The sequence below is a fragment of the Pithys albifrons genome, chromosome 2 (genome assembly GCF_047495875.1).
Source record: "Pithys albifrons albifrons isolate INPA30051 chromosome 2, PitAlb_v1, whole genome shotgun sequence".
NCBI classification, from domain to species: Eukaryota; Metazoa; Chordata; class Aves; order Passeriformes; family Thamnophilidae; genus Pithys; species Pithys albifrons.
The window spans coordinates 105958989-105976352 of record NC_092459.1 but is presented as its reverse complement, the minus strand read 5'-3'; positions in this window follow the sequence as shown (position 1 = coordinate 105976352).

Genomic DNA, 17364 nt, shown 5'->3' with positions numbered 1-17364 from the left:
AGGCACAATCGCTTCCTGTCCTGGCACCTTTTCCCAGGGAGAAATCTTCGCTGGCCTGGAATTCTGGGATGAGAAACGGCACATTCCCGGACTTGCAAGTGGCATGCGCCGTCGACATTTACGCCCCGGGAAAAGGTGGCAGCCTTGGGCTCTCAGGTGCCAAAGATGGGGCCCCATTACCCCTAGAAAAGGCACAATGGCTTTCTGTCCTGACACCTTTTCCCAGAGAGGAATCTTCTTCCGTCTGGAATTCTGGGCTGAAAGACGGCCCTTTCCCGGACCCGCACAGGGTATGCACCGTCGAGCTTTGCACCCAGGGAAAAGGTGGCAGCCTTGGGCTCTCAGGTGTCAATTTTGGGGCCCCATTAACTCTAGAAAAGGCACAATGGCTTTCTGTCCTGGCACCTTTTCCTGGGAGAAATCTTCATCGGCCTCGAATTCTGGGATGAGAAACAGCACCTTCCTGGACCCGCAAGTGGCACGCACCGTTGAGCTTTGCGCTCAGGGAAAAGGTTGCAGCCTTCGGCTCTCAGGTGTCAATGATGGAGCCCCATTAACCCTAGAAAAGGAACAATCGCTTTCTGTCCTGGCACCTTTTCCCAGGGAGGAATCTTCATCGGTCTAGAATTCTGGAATGAGAAACGGCAATTTCCCGGACCCTCACGTAGCACGCATGGTCGAGCTTTGTGCCCAGGGTATAGGAGGCAACCTTGGGCTCTCAGGTGCCAATGATGGAGCCCGATTAAGCCTAGAAATGGAACAATCGCTTTCTGTCCTGGGAGCCTCTTCCCTGTGAGGAGTCTTCATCCGTCTGGAATTCAGGGCTGACAAAAGGCACTTTCCCGGACAAGAAAGTGGTACGCGCCGTTGATGTTTGCGCCCACGGAAAAGGTGGAAGCCTTGAACTCTCAGGTGCCAATGATGGGGCACCATTGACCCTAGAAAAGGACAATTCGATTTCTGACCTGGCACCTTTTCCCTGGGAGGTGTCTTCGTCCGTCTGGAATTCTGGGCTAAAAAATGGCACTTCCCCGGACCCGCAAGTGGCACGTGCCGTTGACATTTGCGCCCAGGCAAAAGGTGGCAGCCTTGGGCTCTCAGGTGCCAATGATGGGGCCCCGTTAACACTAGAAAAATAACACTTGCTTTCTGTCCTGGCACCTTTTCCCAGGGAGGAATCTTCGTCCGTCTGGAAATCTGGGTTCAAAAATGGCACTGCCCCAAACCCGCACAAGGTACACACCGTCGAGCTTTGCGCCCAGGCAAAAGGGGGCAGCCTTGGGCTCTCAGGTGCCAATGATGGTGCCCCATTACCCCTACAAAAGGCACAATGGCTTTCTGTCCTGGCACCTTTTCCCAGGGAGGAATCTTCATCGGTTTGGAATTCTGGTCTGAGAATCGGCACTTTCCTGGACCCGCAAGTGGAACGCACCATCGATCTTTGCATCCAGGGAAAAGGTGGCAGTCTTGGGTTCTCAGTTGCCAATGATGGGACCCCATTACCTTCACAAAAAGCACAATGGCTTTCTGTCCTGGCACCTTTTCCCTGGGAGGAGTCTTCATTGGTCTGGAATTCTGGGCTGTAAAATGGCACTTTCTGGGATCAGCACGTGGCACGCACTGTCGTGCTTTGCGCCCAGGGAAAAAGAGGCAACCTCTGGCTCTCAGATGCCAATGACGGGCCCCCATTAACACTAGAAATGGAACAATCGCTTTCTGTCCTGGGAGCCCCTTCCCTGGGAGGAGTCGTCATCCGTCTGGAATCCTGGGCTGAACAAAGCACTTTCTCTGACCTGCACGTGGCAGGCACCATCTAGCTTTCTGCCCAGGGAAAAGGTGGCAGCCTTGGGCTCTCAGGTGCCAACGATGGGTCCCCGTTAACACTAGATATATAACAATCGCTTTCTGTCCTGGCACTTTTTCCCTGGGAGGAATCTTCGTCCGTCTGGAATTCTGGGCTGAAAACGGCTCTTTCCCTTAGCCGCATGTGGCACGCACCGTCGAGCTTTGCGCCCAGGGAAAAGGTGGCAGCCCTGGGCTCTCAGCTGCCAATTTTGGGGCCCCATTAACCCTAGAAAAGGCACAATGCCTTTCTGTCTTGGCACATTTTCCCAGGGAGAAATCTTCGCTGGCCTGGAATTCTGGGATGAGAAACGGCACATTCCCGGACTTGCAAGTGGCACGCGCCGTCGACATTTGTGCCCCAGGAAAAGGTGGCAGCCTTGGGCTCTCAGGTGCCAAAGATGGGGCCCCACTACCCCTAGAAAAGGCACAATGGCTTTCTGTCCTGACACCTTTTCCCAGAGAGGAATCGACGTCCGTCTGGAATTCTGGGCTGAAAGACGGCCCTTTCCCGGACCAGCACAGGGTATGCACCGTCGAGCTTTGCACCCAGGGAAAAGGTGGCAGCCTTGGGCTCTCAGGTACCAATGATGGGGCCCAATTAGCATTACAAAATACACAATGGCTTTGTCTCCTGGTACCTTTTCCCTCTGAGGAATCTTCATAGGTCTGGAATTCTGGGATGAAAAATGGCACTTTCCCGGACCCGCACGTGGAACGCTCCCTCGAGCTTTGCGCCCACGGAAAAGGTGGCAGCCTTGGGCTCTCAGGTGTCAATTTTGGGGCACCATTAACCCTAGAAAAGGCACAATTGCTTTCTGCCCTGGCACCTTTTCCCTGGGAGAAATCTTCATCGGCCTCGAATTCTGGGATGAGAAACAGCACATTCCTGGACCCGCAACTGGCACGCACCGTTGAGCTTTGCGCTCAGGGAAAAGGTGGCAGCCTTCGGCTCTCAGGTGCCAATACTGGGTCCCCATTACTCCTAGAAAAGTAGAAATCCATTCCTGTCCTGGCACCTTTTCCCAGGGAGGAATCTTCATCGGTCTGGAATTCTGGAATGAGAAACGGCAATTTCCCGGACCCTCACGTAGCACGCATGGTCGAGCTTTGCGCCCAGGGTATAGGAGGCAACCTTGGGCTCTCAGGTGCCAATGATGGGGCCCGATTAAGCCTAGAAATGGAACAATCGCTTTCTGTCCTGGGAGCCTCTTCCCTGTGAGGAGTCTTCATCCGTCTGGAATTCTGGGCTGACAAACGGCACTTTCCCGGACAAGAAAGTGGTACGCGCTGTTGATGTTTGCGCCCACGGAAAAGGTGGAAGCCTTGAACTCTCAGGTGCCAATGATGGGGCACCATTGACCCTAGAAAAGGACAATTCGATTTCTGACCTGGCACCTTTACCCTGGGAGGTGTCTTCGTCCGTCTGGAATTCTGGGCTAAAAAATGGCACTTCCCCGGACATGCAAGTGTCACGCGCCGTCGACATTTGCGCCCAGGCAAAAGGTGGCAGCCTTGGGCTCTCAGGTGCCAATGATGGGGCCCCGTTAACACTAGAAAAATAACACTTGCTTTCTGTCCTGGCACCTTTTCCCAGGGAGGAATCTTCATCGGTTTGGAATTCTGGTCTGAGAATCGGCACTTTCCTGGACCCGCAAGTGGAACGCACCATCGAGCTTTGCGTCCAGGGAAAAGGTGGCAGTCTTGGGTTCTCAGTTGCCAATGATGGGACCCCATTACCTTCACAAAAAGCACAATGGCTTTCTGTCCTGGCACCTTTTCCCTGGGAGGAGTCTTCATTGGTCTGGAATTCTGGGCTGTAAAATGGCACTTTCTGGGACCAGCACGTGGCACGCACTGTCGTGCTTTGCACCCAGGGAAAAGGAGGCAACCTCTGGCTCTCAGATGCCAATGACGGGCCCCCATTAACACTAGAAATGGAACAATTGCTTTCTGTCCTGGGAGCCCTTTCCCTGGGAGGAGTCGTCATCTGTCTGGAATCCTGGGCTGAACAAAGCACTTTCTCTGACCTGCACGTGGCAGGCACCATCTAGCTTTGTGCCCAGGGAAAAGGTGGCAGCCTTGGGCTCTCAGGTGCCAACGACGGGTCCCCGTTAACACTAGATAAATAACAATCGCTTTCTGTCCTGGCACCTTTTCCCTGGGAGGAATCTTCATTGGTCTGGAATTCTGGGCTGAAAACGGCTCTTTCCCTTAGCCGCATGTGGCACGCACCGTTGAGCTTTGCGCCCAGGGAAAAGGTGGCAGCCCTGGGCTCTCAGCTGCCAATTTTGGGGCCCCATTAACCCTAGAAAAGGCACAATCGCTTTCTGTCCTGGGACCTTTTCCCAGGGAGAAATCTTCGCTGGCCTGGGATTCTGGGATGAGAAACGGCACATTCCCGGACTTGCAAGTTGCACGCGCCGTCGACATTTGCGCCCAGGGAAAAGGTGGCAGCCTTGGGCTCTCAGGTGCCAAAGATGGGGCCCCATTACCCCTAGAAAAGGCGCAATGGCTTTCTGTCCTGACACCTTTTCCCAGAGAGGAATCGACGTCCGTCTGGAATTCTGGGCTGAAAGACGGCCCTTTCCCAGACCCGCACAGGGTATGCACCGTTGAGCTTTGCACCCACGGAAAAGGTGGCAGTCTTGGGCTCTTAGGTGCCAATGACGGGGTCCAATTAGCATTACAAAATACACAATGGCTTTGTCTCCTGGTACCTTTCCCCTCTGAGGAATCTTCATAGGTCTGGAATTCTGGGCTGAAAAATGGCACTTTCCCGGACACGCACGTGGTACGCCTTGTCGAGCTTTGCGCCCAGGAAAAAGGTGGCAGCCCTGGGATCTCAGGTGCCATTGATGGTGCCCCATTACCCCTACAAAAGGCAGAATGACTTTCTATCCTGGCACCTTTTCCCTGGGAGGAGTCTTCATCGGTCTGGAATTCTGGAATGAGAAACGGCAATTTCCCGGACCCTCACGTAGCACGCATGGTCGAGCTTTGCGCCCAGGGTATAGGAGGCAACCTTGGGCTCTCAGGTGCCAATGATGGGGCCCGATTAAGCCTAGAAATGGAACAATCGCTTTCTGTCCTGGGAGCCTCTTCCCTGTGAGAAGTCTTCATCCGTCTGGAATTGAGGGCTGAAAAACGGCAGTTTCCTGGACAAGAAAGTGGTACGCGCCGTTGATGTTTGCGCCCACGGAAATGGTGGCAGCCTTGAACTCTCAGGTGCCAATGATGGGGCACCATTGACCCTAGAAAAGGACAATTCGATTTCTGACCTGGCACCTTTTCCCTGGGAGGTGTCTTCGTCCGTCTGGAATTCTGGGCTGAAAAATGGCACTTCCCCGGAACCGCAAGTGGCACGCGCCGTCAAGCTTTGCGCTCAGGGAAAAGGTTGCAGCCTTCGGCTCTCAGGTGCCAATAATGGGTCCCCACTACTCCTAGAAAAGGAGAAATCCATTCCTGTCCTGGCACCTTTTCCCAGGGAGGAATCTTCATCCGTCTTGAAATCTGGACTGAAAAACGGCAAGTACCCTGACCCGCACCTGGAGCGCTCCGTCGAGCTTCGAGCCCAGGGAAAAGGTGGCAGCCTTGGGCTCTCAGGTGCCAATGATGGGGCACCATTATTCTTAGAAAAGGCACACTCGCTTTCTGTCCTGGCACTTTTTCCCTGGGAGGAATCTTCATCCGTCTGGAATTCTGGGATGAAAAACGGCATTTGGCGGACCCGCACCTGGCATGCATCGTCGAGCTTTGCACCCACGGAAAAGGTGGCGGCTTTGGGCTTTCAGGTGCCAAAGATGGGGCCGCATTAACCCTAGGAAAGGAACAATCGCTTTCTGTCCTGGCACCTTTTCCCTGGGATGAATCTTTGTCTGGAAATCTGGGCTCAAAAAACCGCATGTGGCATGCAACATTGGGCTTTGCAGCCAGGGAAAAGGTGGCAGCCTTGGGCTCTCAGGTGCCAATGATGGGGCCCCATTAACCCTAGAAAAGGAACAAACACTTTCTCTCCTGGCACCTTTTCCCTGGGAGGAATCTCAATCCGTCTGGAAATCTGGGCTGGAAAATTACGCTTTCCCAGAACCGCACCTCGCACACTCCATCGAGATTTGAGGCCAGGGAAAAGGTGGCAGCCTCGGCTCTCAGGTGCCAATGATGGGGCCCCATTAACCCCAGAAAAGGCCAAATGGTTTTCTGTCCTGGTACCTTTTCCCTGGGAGGAATCTTCATCTGTCGGAATTCTGGGCTGAAAATCGGCACTTTCGCTCACCCGCACTTGGCACACTACGTCGAGCTTTGAGCCCTGGGAAAAGGTGGCAGGCTTGGGCTCTCAGGTGCCAAAAGTGGGGCCACATTAACACTAGAAAAGTAACAATCGCTTTCTCTCCTGGATCATATTTCCTGGGAGGAGTCTTCGTCTGTCTGGAATTCCGGGCTGAAAAATGGCACTTTCCCAGACAAGAAAGTGGCACGCGTCCTCGACATTTGCGCCCAAAGAAAAGGTGTCAGCCTTGGGCTCTCAGGTGCCAATGATTGTGCTCCACTACCCCTAAAAAAGGCACAATTGCTTTCTGTTCTGGCACCTTTACCCAGGGAGGAATTTTCATCCATCTGGAATTCTGGGCTGAAAAACGGCTCTTCCCCGGACCCGCACAAGGTACGCACCATCGAGCTTTGCACCCAGGGAAAAGGTGGCAGCCTTGGGCTCTCAGGTGCCAGTGATGGGGCCCCAATACCCTAGAAAAAGAACAATCCCTTTCTGTCCTGGCACCTTTTCCCTGGGAGGAATCTTCATCGGTCTGGAATTCTTGGCTGAAAATCGCTCTTTCCCTTACCCGCACGTGGAACGCCTTGTCGAGCTTTACGCCCAGGGAAAAGTGGCAGCCTTGGGCTCTCAGGTGTCAGTTTTGGGGCCCCATTAACCCTAGAAAAGGCACAATCTCTTTCTGCCCTGGCACCTTTTCCCAGGCAGAAATCTTCATCGGCCTCGAATTCTGGGATGAGAAACATCACATTCCTGGACCCGCAAGTGGCACGCACGGTCAAGCTTTGCGCTCAGGGAAAAGGTGGCAGCCTTTGGCTCTCAGGTGCCAATGATGGGTCCCCATTCCTCCTAAAAAAAGAGAAATCAATTCCTCTCCTGGCACCTTTTCCCAGGGAGGAATCTTCATCGGTCTGGAATTCTGGAATGAGAAACGGCAATTTCCCGGACACTCACGTAGCACGCATGATCGAGCTTTGCGCCCAGGGTATAGGAGGCAACATTGGGCTCTCAGGTGCCAATGACGGGGCCCGAGTAACACTAGAAATGGAACAATCGCTTTCTGTCCTGGGAGCCTTTTCTCTGTGAGGAGTCTTCATCCATCTGGAATTCTAGTCTGAAAAACGGCACTCCCCCAAACCAGCACAAGGTACACACCGTCCAGCTTTGCGCCCAGGGAAAAGGAGGCCACCTTGGGCTCTCAGATGCCAATGACGGGCCCCTATTAACACTAGAAATGGAACAATCGCTTTCTGTCCAGAGAGCCTTTTCCCTGGCAGGAATCTTCATCCGTCTGGAATTCTGGGCTGAAAAACGGCACTTTCCTGGACACGCAGGTGGCACGAACTGCCAGGAGTTCTACCCAGGGAACAGGTGGAAGGCTAGGGCTCCAGGTGCCAATGATGGGGCCCCATTAACCCTAGAAAAAGAACAATCGCTTTCTGTCCTGGCACCTTTTCCCTGGCAGAGATCTTCGTCCATCTGCAATTGTGGGCTCAAAAACGGCTCTTTCCCAGACCTGGACGTGGCACGCACCGTTGAGTTCTGCGCCCCAGGGAAAAGGTGGTAGACTTGGGCTTCTAGGTGCCCATGATGGGGCCCCATTAACCCTAGAAAAGGAACAATGGCTTTCTATCCTGACACATTTTCCCTGGCGGCAATCATCGTCCGTCTGGAAATCTGGGCTGAAACACGGCATTTCCCGGACTTGCAATTGGCACGAACCGCCGAGCTTTCTTCCCGGCGAAAGGTGGCAGCCTTGGGCTCTCAGGTGCCAATGATGGGGCCCCATTAACCCTAGAAAAGGAACAATGGCTTTCTGTCCTGGCACCTTTTCCCTGACAGGAATCTTTGTCCGTCTGGAAATCTGGGCTAAAAAACGCCTCTTTCTTGGACCCGCACGTGGTACGCACCGTCGAGTTTTGCACCCAGGGAAAAGATGGCAGCGTTGGGCTCTCAGGTGCCAATGATGGGGCCCCAATAACCCTAGAAAAGGAATAATGGCTTTCTATCCTGGCTCCTTTTCCCTGGGATGAATCTTTGTGGGTCTGGAATTCCGGACTGAAAATTGGCATTTTGCCAAACCCGCATGTGGCACACACCGTCGAGCTTTAAGCCCAGGGAAAGGGTGGCAGCCTTGGGTTCTCAGGTGCCAGTGATGGGGCCCCATTAACCCTAGAAAAGGAAAAAAGGCTTTCTGTCCTGACACATTTTCCCTGGCAGGAATCTTCGTCCGTCTGGAATTCTGGGCTGAAAAACGACACTTTCCCGGACCCCCATGTGGTACGCACCATCAAGCTTTGCGCCCAGCGAAAATGTGGCTGCCTTGGGCTCTCAGGTGCCGATTATGGGGCCCCATTAACCCGAGAAAAGGAACAATGGATTTCTGTCCCGGCACATATTCCCTGGCAGGAATCTTCGTCCGTCTGGAATTCTGGGCTGAAATACGGCACTTTCACGGACCCGCAAGTGGCATGCCCCGCCAGGCTTTCCGCCCAGGGAAAAGGAGGCAGCCTTTGGCTCTCAGGTGCCAGTGATGGGGCCCCATTAACCCTAGAAAAGGAACAATGGCTTTCTCCCCAGGCTCCTTTTCCTTGGGGGCAATCTTCGTGGTTCTGGAATAATGGGCTGAGAAAAAGCCCTTTCCCTGACCCGCACATGGCACGCACCGTCGAGCTTTGCGCCCAGAGAAAAGGAGGCAGCCTTGGGCTCTCAGGTGCCAATGATGGGGCCCCATGAACCCTAGAAAACGAACAATGGCTTTCTGTCCTGGCACCTTTTCCCTGGCAGGAATCTTTGTCCGTCTGGAATTCTGGGCTCAAAAACGGCAATTTCCGTCACACGCGCATTGCATGCAGCGTCGATCTTTGCGCCCAGGGAAAAGATGGCAGCCTTGGGCTCTCAGGTGCCAATGATGAGGCCCCATTAACCCTAGAAAAGGAACAATGGCTTTCTGTCCTGGCTCCTTTTCCCTGCAAGGAATCTTCAGCCGTCTGGAATCCTGGGCTAAAAAACGCCTCTTTCTTGGAGTCGCACGTGGTACGCACCGTCGAGTTTTGCACCCAGGGAAAAGATGGCAGCCTTGAACTCTCAGGTGCCAATGATGGGGCCCCATTAACCCTAGAAAAGGAACAATGGCTTTCTATCCTGGCTCCTTTTGCCTGGCAGGAATCTTTGTGGGTCTGGAATTCTGGACTGAAAATTGGCATTTTGCCAAACCCGCATGTGGCACACACCGTCGAGCTTTAAGCCCAGGGAAAGGGTGGCAGCCTTGGATTCACAGGTGCCAGTGATGGGGCCCCATTAACCCTAGAGAAAGGAAAAAAGGCTTTCTGTCCTGACACATTTTCCCTGGCAGGAATCTTCGTCCGTCTGGAATTCTGGGCTGAAAAACGACACTTTCCCGGACCCCCATGTGGTACGCACCATCAAGCTTTGCGCCCAGCGAAAATGTGGCTGCCTTTGGCTCTCAGGTGCCGATTATGGGGCCCCATTAACTGTACAAAAGGAACAATGGATTTCTGTCCCGGCACCTTTTCCCAGGCAGGAATCTTCGTCCGTCTGGAATTCTGGGCTGAAATACGGCACTTTCACGGACCCGCAAGTGGCACGCCCCGCCGGGCTTTCCGCCCAGGGAAAAGGAGGCAGCCTTTGGCTCTCAGGTGCCAGTGATGGGGCCCCATTAACCCTAGAAAAGGAACAATGGCTTTCTGTCCAGGCTCCTTTTCCCTGGCAGGAATCTTGGTCCGTCTGGAATTCTGGGCTGAAATACGGTACTATCCCGGACACGCACGTGGCACGCACCATCGAGCTTTGCACCCAGGGAAAAGGTGGCAGCCTTGGGCTCTCAGGTGTCAATGATGGGGCCTCATTACCTTCACAAAATGCACAATGGCTTTCTGTCTTGTCACCTTTTCCCTGGGAGGAGTCTTCATTGGTCTGGAATTCTGGGCTGAAAAATGGCACTTTCTGGGACCCGCACATGGCACGCACTGTCGAGCTTTGCACCCAGGGAAAAGGAGGCCACCTTGGGCTCTCAGATGCCAATGACGGGCCCCCATTAACACTAGAAATGGAACAATCGCTTTCTGTCCAGGGAGCCTTTTCCCTGGGAGGAGTCGTCATCCGTCTGGAAATCTGGGCTGAAAAAAGGCACTTTTCTGGACCCGCACGGTGCATGCACCGTCGAGCTTTGCCCTGAGGGAAAAGGTGGCAGCCTTGGGTTCTCAGGTGCCAGTGATGGGGCCCCATTAACCCTAGAAAAAGAACAATGGCTTTGTGTCCTGGCTCCTTTTCCTCGGCAGGAATCTCTGTGGGTCGGCAATTCTGTGCTGAAAAATGGAATTTTGCCGGACCCACAGGTGTCACACACGGTCGAGCTTTGCGCCCAGGGAAAAGGTGGCAGCCTTGGGCTCTCAGATGCCAGTGATGGGGTCCCATTAACCCTAGAAAAGGAACAATGGCTTTCTGTCCTGGCACTTTTTCCCTGGCAGGAATCTTTGTCCGTCTGGCATTCTGGGTTCAAAAACGGCAAATTCCGTTACACGCACGTGGCACGCACCATTGAGCTTTGCACTTAGGGAAAAGGTGGCAGCCTTGGGCTCTCAGGTGCCAATGATGGTGCCCCATTAACCCTAGAAAAGGAACCTTGGCCTTTTGTCCTGGTACATTTTCCCTGGCAGGAATCTTCATCCGTCTGGAATTCTGGGCTGAAAAACGGCACTTTCCTGGACACGCATGTGGCACTAACAGCCAGGAGTTCTACCCAGGGAAAAGGTGGCAGGCTTGGGCTCCAGGTGCCAATGATGGGGCCCAATTAACCCTAGAAAAGGAATAATCGCTTTCTGTCCTGGCACCTTTTCCCTGGCAGCAATCTTCGTCCATCTGCAATTGTGGGCTCAAAAATGGCTCTTTCCCAGACCTGGACATGGCACGCACCGTTGAGCTTTGCACCCCAGGGAAAAGGTGGTAGACTTGGGCTTCTAGGTGCCCATGATGGGGCCCCATTAACCCTAGAAAAGGAACAATGGCTTTCTGTCCTGACACAATTTCCCTGGCGGCAATCATCGTCTGTCTGGAAATCTGGGCTGAAACACGGCATTTCCCGGACTTGCAATTGGCACGAACCGCCGAGCTTTCTTCCCGGCGAAAAGTAGGCAGTCTTGGGCTCTCAGGTGCCAATGATGGGGCCCCATTAACCCTAGAAAAGGAACAATGGCTTTCTGTCCTGGCACCTTTTCCCTGGCAGGAATCTTTGTCCGTCTGGAATTCTGGGCTCAAAAACGGCAATTTCCATCACACGCTCGTTGCATGCAGCGTCGATCTTTGCGCCCAGGGAAAAGATGGCAGTCTTGGGCTCTCAGGTGCCAATGATGAGGCCCCATTAACCCTAGAAAAGGAACAATGGCTTTCTGTCCTGGCTCCTTTTCCCTGCAAGGAATCTTCAGCCGTCTGGAAATCTGGGCTGAAAAACGACACTTTCCCGGACCCCCATGTGGTACGCACCATCGAGCTTTGCGCCCAGCGAAAATGTGGCTGCCTTTGGCTCTCAGGTGCCGATTATGGGGCCCCATTAACCGTACAAAAGGAACAATGGATTTCTGTCCCGGCACATATTCCCTGGCAGGAATCTTTGTCCGTCTGGAATTCTGGGCTGAAATAAGGCACTTTCACAGACCCACAAGTGGCATGCCCCGCCGAGCTTTCCGCCCAGGGAAAAGGAGGCAGCCTTTGGCTCTCAGGTGCCAATGATGGGGCCCCATTAACCCTAGAAAAGGAACAATGGTTTTCTGTCTTGGCACCTTTTCCCTAAGAGGAATCTTCTCCGTTTAAATTGCTGGGCTGAAAAACGACACTTTCCCAGACCCGCATGTGGCACGCACCGTCGAGCTTTGCGTCCAGGGAAAAGGTGGCAGCCTTGGGCTCTCAGGTGCCAATGATGGGGCCCCATTAACCCTAGAAAAGGAACAATGGATTTCTGTCCCGACTCATTTTCCCTGGCAAGAATCTTGGTCCGTCTGGAATTCTGGGCTGAAATACGGCACTTTCACGGACCCGCAAGTGGCACAAACAGCCGGGCTTTCCGCCCAAGGAAAAGGAGGCAGCCTTTGGCTCTCAGGTGCCAGTGATGGGGCCCCATTAACCCTAGAAAAGGAACAATGGCTTTCTCTCCAGGCTCCTTTTCCTTGGGGGCAATCTTCGTGGGTCTGGAATATTGGGCTGAGAAAAAGCCCTTTCCCTGACCCGCACATGGCACGCACCGTTGAGCTTTGCGCCCAGGGAAAAGGAGGCAGCCTTGGGCTCTCAGGTGTCAATGATGGGGCCCCATGAACCCTAGAAAACGAACAATCGCTTTCTGTCCTGGCACCTTTTCCCTGGCAGGAATCATCGCCCGTCTCGAATTCTGGGCTGAAAAACAGCACTTTCCCGGACACTCAGGTTCCACGCACCGTCGAGCTATGCACCCAGGGAAAAGGTGGCAGCCATGGGCTCTCAGGTGCCAGTGGTGGGGCCCCATTAACCCTAGAAAAGGAACAATGGCTTTCTGTCCTGGCACATTTTTCCTGGCAGGAATCTTCGTCCCTCTAGATTTCTGGGCTGAGAAAGGGAACTTCCCTAGACCCGTACGTGGCACGCACCATCGAGCTTTGTGCCCAGGAAAAAGGTGGCAGACATGGGCTCTCAGGTGCCAATGATGGGGCCCCATTAACCCTAGAAAAAGGATTAATGGCTATCTGTCTTGGCTCCTTTTCCCTGGCAGGAATCTTGGTTCGTCTGAAATTCTGGGCTGAAAAATGGCACTTTCCCAGACAAGAAAGTGGCACGCGTCCTCGACATTTGCGCCCAAAGAAAAGGTGGCAGCCTTGGGCTCTCAGGTGCCAATGATTGTGCTCCACTACCCCTAAAAAAGGCACAATTGCTTTCTGTTCTGGCACCTTTTCCCAGGGAGGAATATTCATCCATCTGGAATTCTGAGCACTGTCCAAGCTCGCTTGGCTGTGGCAGATGAACCTCAGGACTTAAACGGTGGGGCCAGTTCTGCGCACGCTGAGCCTCACCTAAAATCCACTGCGCAGGCCGAAAGGGCACACCCACGTGGGGACAGCCCTTCCCAAATCTTCATTCGCGAAGTTTGGCCATACATACATACATTAAGATCAGTTTCTTCCAAATGGTGTCCAGTGCACATCCCAGTTGTGGTTAAAATTTGCACGACTTGGGCCAGAAATGTATTCTTGCTACCTTGCAACATTGCAGTGGAGAGAGGGAGAAGACAAGGTGGGTGCACTGGTCAGTAAACTCAGGATTTATGAAGACACTGTCACTGCTCCATTACGAGCCCACGTCTCAGCTGTGAAAACAAAACTGGCTGAACTGGAAGAGAAGATTAAGGAAGGACTCTTCCATATCTCTCCAGAACAAACGAGAGTCTCTGCCATCAGAAGCAGGCGTCTTCCGGCTAAGGAGAAAGGGCACACTCCACTCGGCAATCTGTGGTTTTACCTCCATGAGCATGGAGAAGATATGAGGAAGTGGGATGGGAAACCCACCTCTTCCTTAGCAGGTCGGGTACGTGAATTGCAAAGAGGCACAACTAACACAGGGAATTCTTCAAGGTTGAAGGCTGCTCTAGTCTCTCGTGGGCAAGGCTCCAGACATTATAGGAATGATGATGTTATGCCCAATCCTCTTGAAGGAACCTCCCGGTCATATTCACAGGGAGAGCGCAGTGAGTACCATGACCAGGACTAGGGGGGCCCTGCCTCTAGCCAGGTAGAGGAGAGGGACAATTGGGTTTATTGGTCTGTGGATTCGGTGGCCTGGCACATCAGATCCACAGAAATACAAAGCTTTAGTGGACACTGGTGCACAGTGCATGTTGATGCCATCAGGATACGTCGGGGCAGAATCCATCTCTATTTCTGGGGTGACGGGGGATCCCAACAGCTGACTGTACTGGAAGCTGAAGTCAGCTTGACTGGGAAGGAATGGCATAGACACCCCATTGTGACTGGTCCAGAAGCCCCGTGTATCCTTGGCATAGACTACCTGAGGAATGGGTATTTCAAAGACCCAAAGGGACTGCGTTGGGCCTTTGGCATAGCTGCTGTGGAGACAGAGGAAATCAGACAGCTGAGCACCTTGCCTGACCTCTCAGAGGACCCTTCTGCTGTGGGACTGCTGAAAGTTGAAGAACAATTGGTACCGCTGGCCACAGCCACAGTGCGCCGTCGGCAATACCGCACTGACCGAGACTCTGTGACCCCCATACACAAGATGATTCGTGAGCTGGAGAGCCAAGGGGTGGTCAGCAAGACTCACTCACCCTTCAATAGCCCCATATGGCCAGTACGAAAGTCCAGTGGAGACTGGAGGCTGACGGTGGATTACCGTGGCCTCAGTGAGGTCACCCCCCACCCCGAGTGCCGCGGTGCCGGACATGCTGGAGCTTCAGTATGAGCTGGAGTCCAAGGCAGCCAAGTGGTATGCCACCATCGACATTGCCAATGCCTTTTTCTCCATTCCGTTGGCAGCAGAGTGCAGGCCACAGTTTGCTTTCACCTGGAAGGGGGTGCAGTACACCTGGAATCGACTGCCCCAGGGGTGGAAACACAGTCCCACCATTTGCCATGGACTGATCCAGACTGCACTGGAAAAGGGTGAGGCTCCAGAACATCTACAGTACACCGATGACATCATTGTATGGGGGAACACAGCAGGGGAAGTTTTTGAGAAAGGAAAGAAGATAATCCAGATTCTCCTAAGAGCTTGTTTTGCCATTAAACAAAGTAAGGTCAAGGGACCTGCTCAGGAAATTCAGTTCCTAGGAGCGAAGTGGCAAGACGGGCGTCGTCAGATTCCAACAGAGGTGATCAACAAAATAGCAGCTATGTCCCCACTGACCAGCAAGAAGGAAACTCAGGCTTTCCTAGGTGCCATGGGCTTTTGGAGGATGCATATCCCAGAGTACAGTCAGATTGTAAGCCCTCTCTACCTTGTGACACAGAAGAAAAATGATTTCCAGTGGGGCCCTGAACAACAACAAGCCTTAGAGCAGATTAAACAGGAGATTACCCATGCAGTAGCCCTTGGGCCAGTTAGGACAGGACAGGATGTGAAGAATGTGCTCTACACTGCAGCCGGGGAGAATGGCCCATCCTAGAGCCTCTGGCAGAAAGTACCTGGGGAGACTCGAGGACGACCGCTGGGATTCTGGAGTCGAGGATACAAAGGATCTGAAGCCAGCTATACCCCAACTGAGAAAGAGATCCTGGCAGCTTATGAAGGAGTTCGAGCTGCCTCAGAAGTGATTGGCACTGAGGGACAGCTCATCCTGGCACCCTGACTACCAGTGTTGGGCTGGATGTTCAAAGGAAAAGCTCCTTCTACCCATCACGCCTCCGATGCCACATGGAGTAAGTGGATCTCTCTGATCACGCAGCTAACCCGGATAGGGAATCCTAATCGCCCTGGGATTTTGGAAATCATCACTAACTGGCCGAAAGGTGAGAGTTTCGGATTGTCCTCTGAAGAAAAAGAGGAACAGGTGACACGAGCTGAGGAGGCCCCACCATATAACCAGCTACCAGAAGAGGAGAAGCAATATGCTCTCTTCACAGATGGCTCCTGCCGCATTGTTGGGACAGGCCGGAAATGGAAAGCAGCTGTATGGAGTCCTACACGGCAAGTTGCAGAAGTGACTGAAGGACAGGGTGGATCAAGTCAGGTTGCAGAGCTGAAAGCTGTTCAGCTGGCCTTGGATATCGCTGAATGAGAGAAGTGGCCAAGACTCTACCTTTACACTGATTCGTGGATGGTGGCCAATGCTTTGTGGGGATGGCTAGAGCATTGGAGAAAGGCCGGCTGGCAGCACAAAGGGAAACCCATCTGGGCAGCTGAGATGTGGCAGGACATCGCTGCCTGGGTAGAGAAGCTGAGTGTGAAGGTCCGTCACATAGATGCTCATGTACCCAAGAACTGGGCTAATGAGGAGCATTGTAACAACGAGCAGGTGGATCGAGCTGCCAGGATTGAAGTCTCTCAGGTAGATCTGGATTGGCAGCACAAGGGAGAATTGTTTCTAGCTTGATGGGCCCATGATGCCTCTGGTCATCAGGGCAGAGATGCGACATACAGATGTGCTCGGGACCGAGGGGTGGATCTAACCATGGACAATGTCTCACAGGTTATCCGTGACTGTGAGACATGTGCTGCCATCAAGCAGGCCAAGTGGGTGAAGCCTCTATGGTATGGTGAGGCCTGGCAAGTTGACTACATCACACTTCCCCAAACACGCCAAGGCAAGCGCTACGTGCTGACCATGGTAGAGGCAACCACAAGAACAGCCTCATAGACACCTGGGCCAGAGAGCACAGCATTGAGTGGGTGTATCATATCCCCTACCATGCTCCAGCTGCCAGGAAAGTTGAGCGATGTAATGGACTGCTGAAAACCACCTTGAAGGAGTTGGGTGGGGGAACTTTCAAACACTGGGAGCTGCATTTGGCAAAGGCCACCTGGTTGGTCAACACCTGGGGCTCCATCAATCGAGCTGGCCCTGCCCAATCAGAACTCTTGAATATTGTAGATGGAGATAAAGTCCCTGTGGTCCATATGAGAGGTATGTTAGGAAAGACTGTTTGGGTTAGTCCCACCTCAAACATAGGCAAACCCATCCGAGGGATTGTTTTTGCTCAAGGACCTGGTTGCACTTGGTGGGTAATGCAAAAAGATGGAGAAACACATTGTGTACCCCAAGGGGACCTAATTTTGAGCGAGAAGAGTTTGTAATGTTTCATTGTATATATGTATATATAGGTAAAAGGGGAATTAAATTTGGGAATGACTAGATGGTGTAGAATAAGGGGTGGATAATGTCCTAGTTGAGCAGGAAGGACCAGTTGACACTGTGTGGGGGTGATCAAAGTTGTGTATTCTACCCCCTCTATTCATTCCCCAAGGACAATGGGCCATTAGCAGCAGCTGCCCAGGGAGTCATTATCACCTTCACACTCAGCCTGAGGGGGCAGAGCTGCTAATGGGCCATCAACAGTTCAATACCTGCTGGCTCCCAGAGTTAATCACCCATTGTGTGAGTCCCCACCCGGGGGGGGGGGGGACTGGGTGCTCCCTGAGGGTACATAAGTGGTGGGTAAGAAGACTTTGGTAACTTCTTGTCGGATCCAGAGGAGCAGCAGGACCTCGACAGGAGGAGATCACCGGTCTTGGCCAGACTACAGCCCTCGCCTGCACCA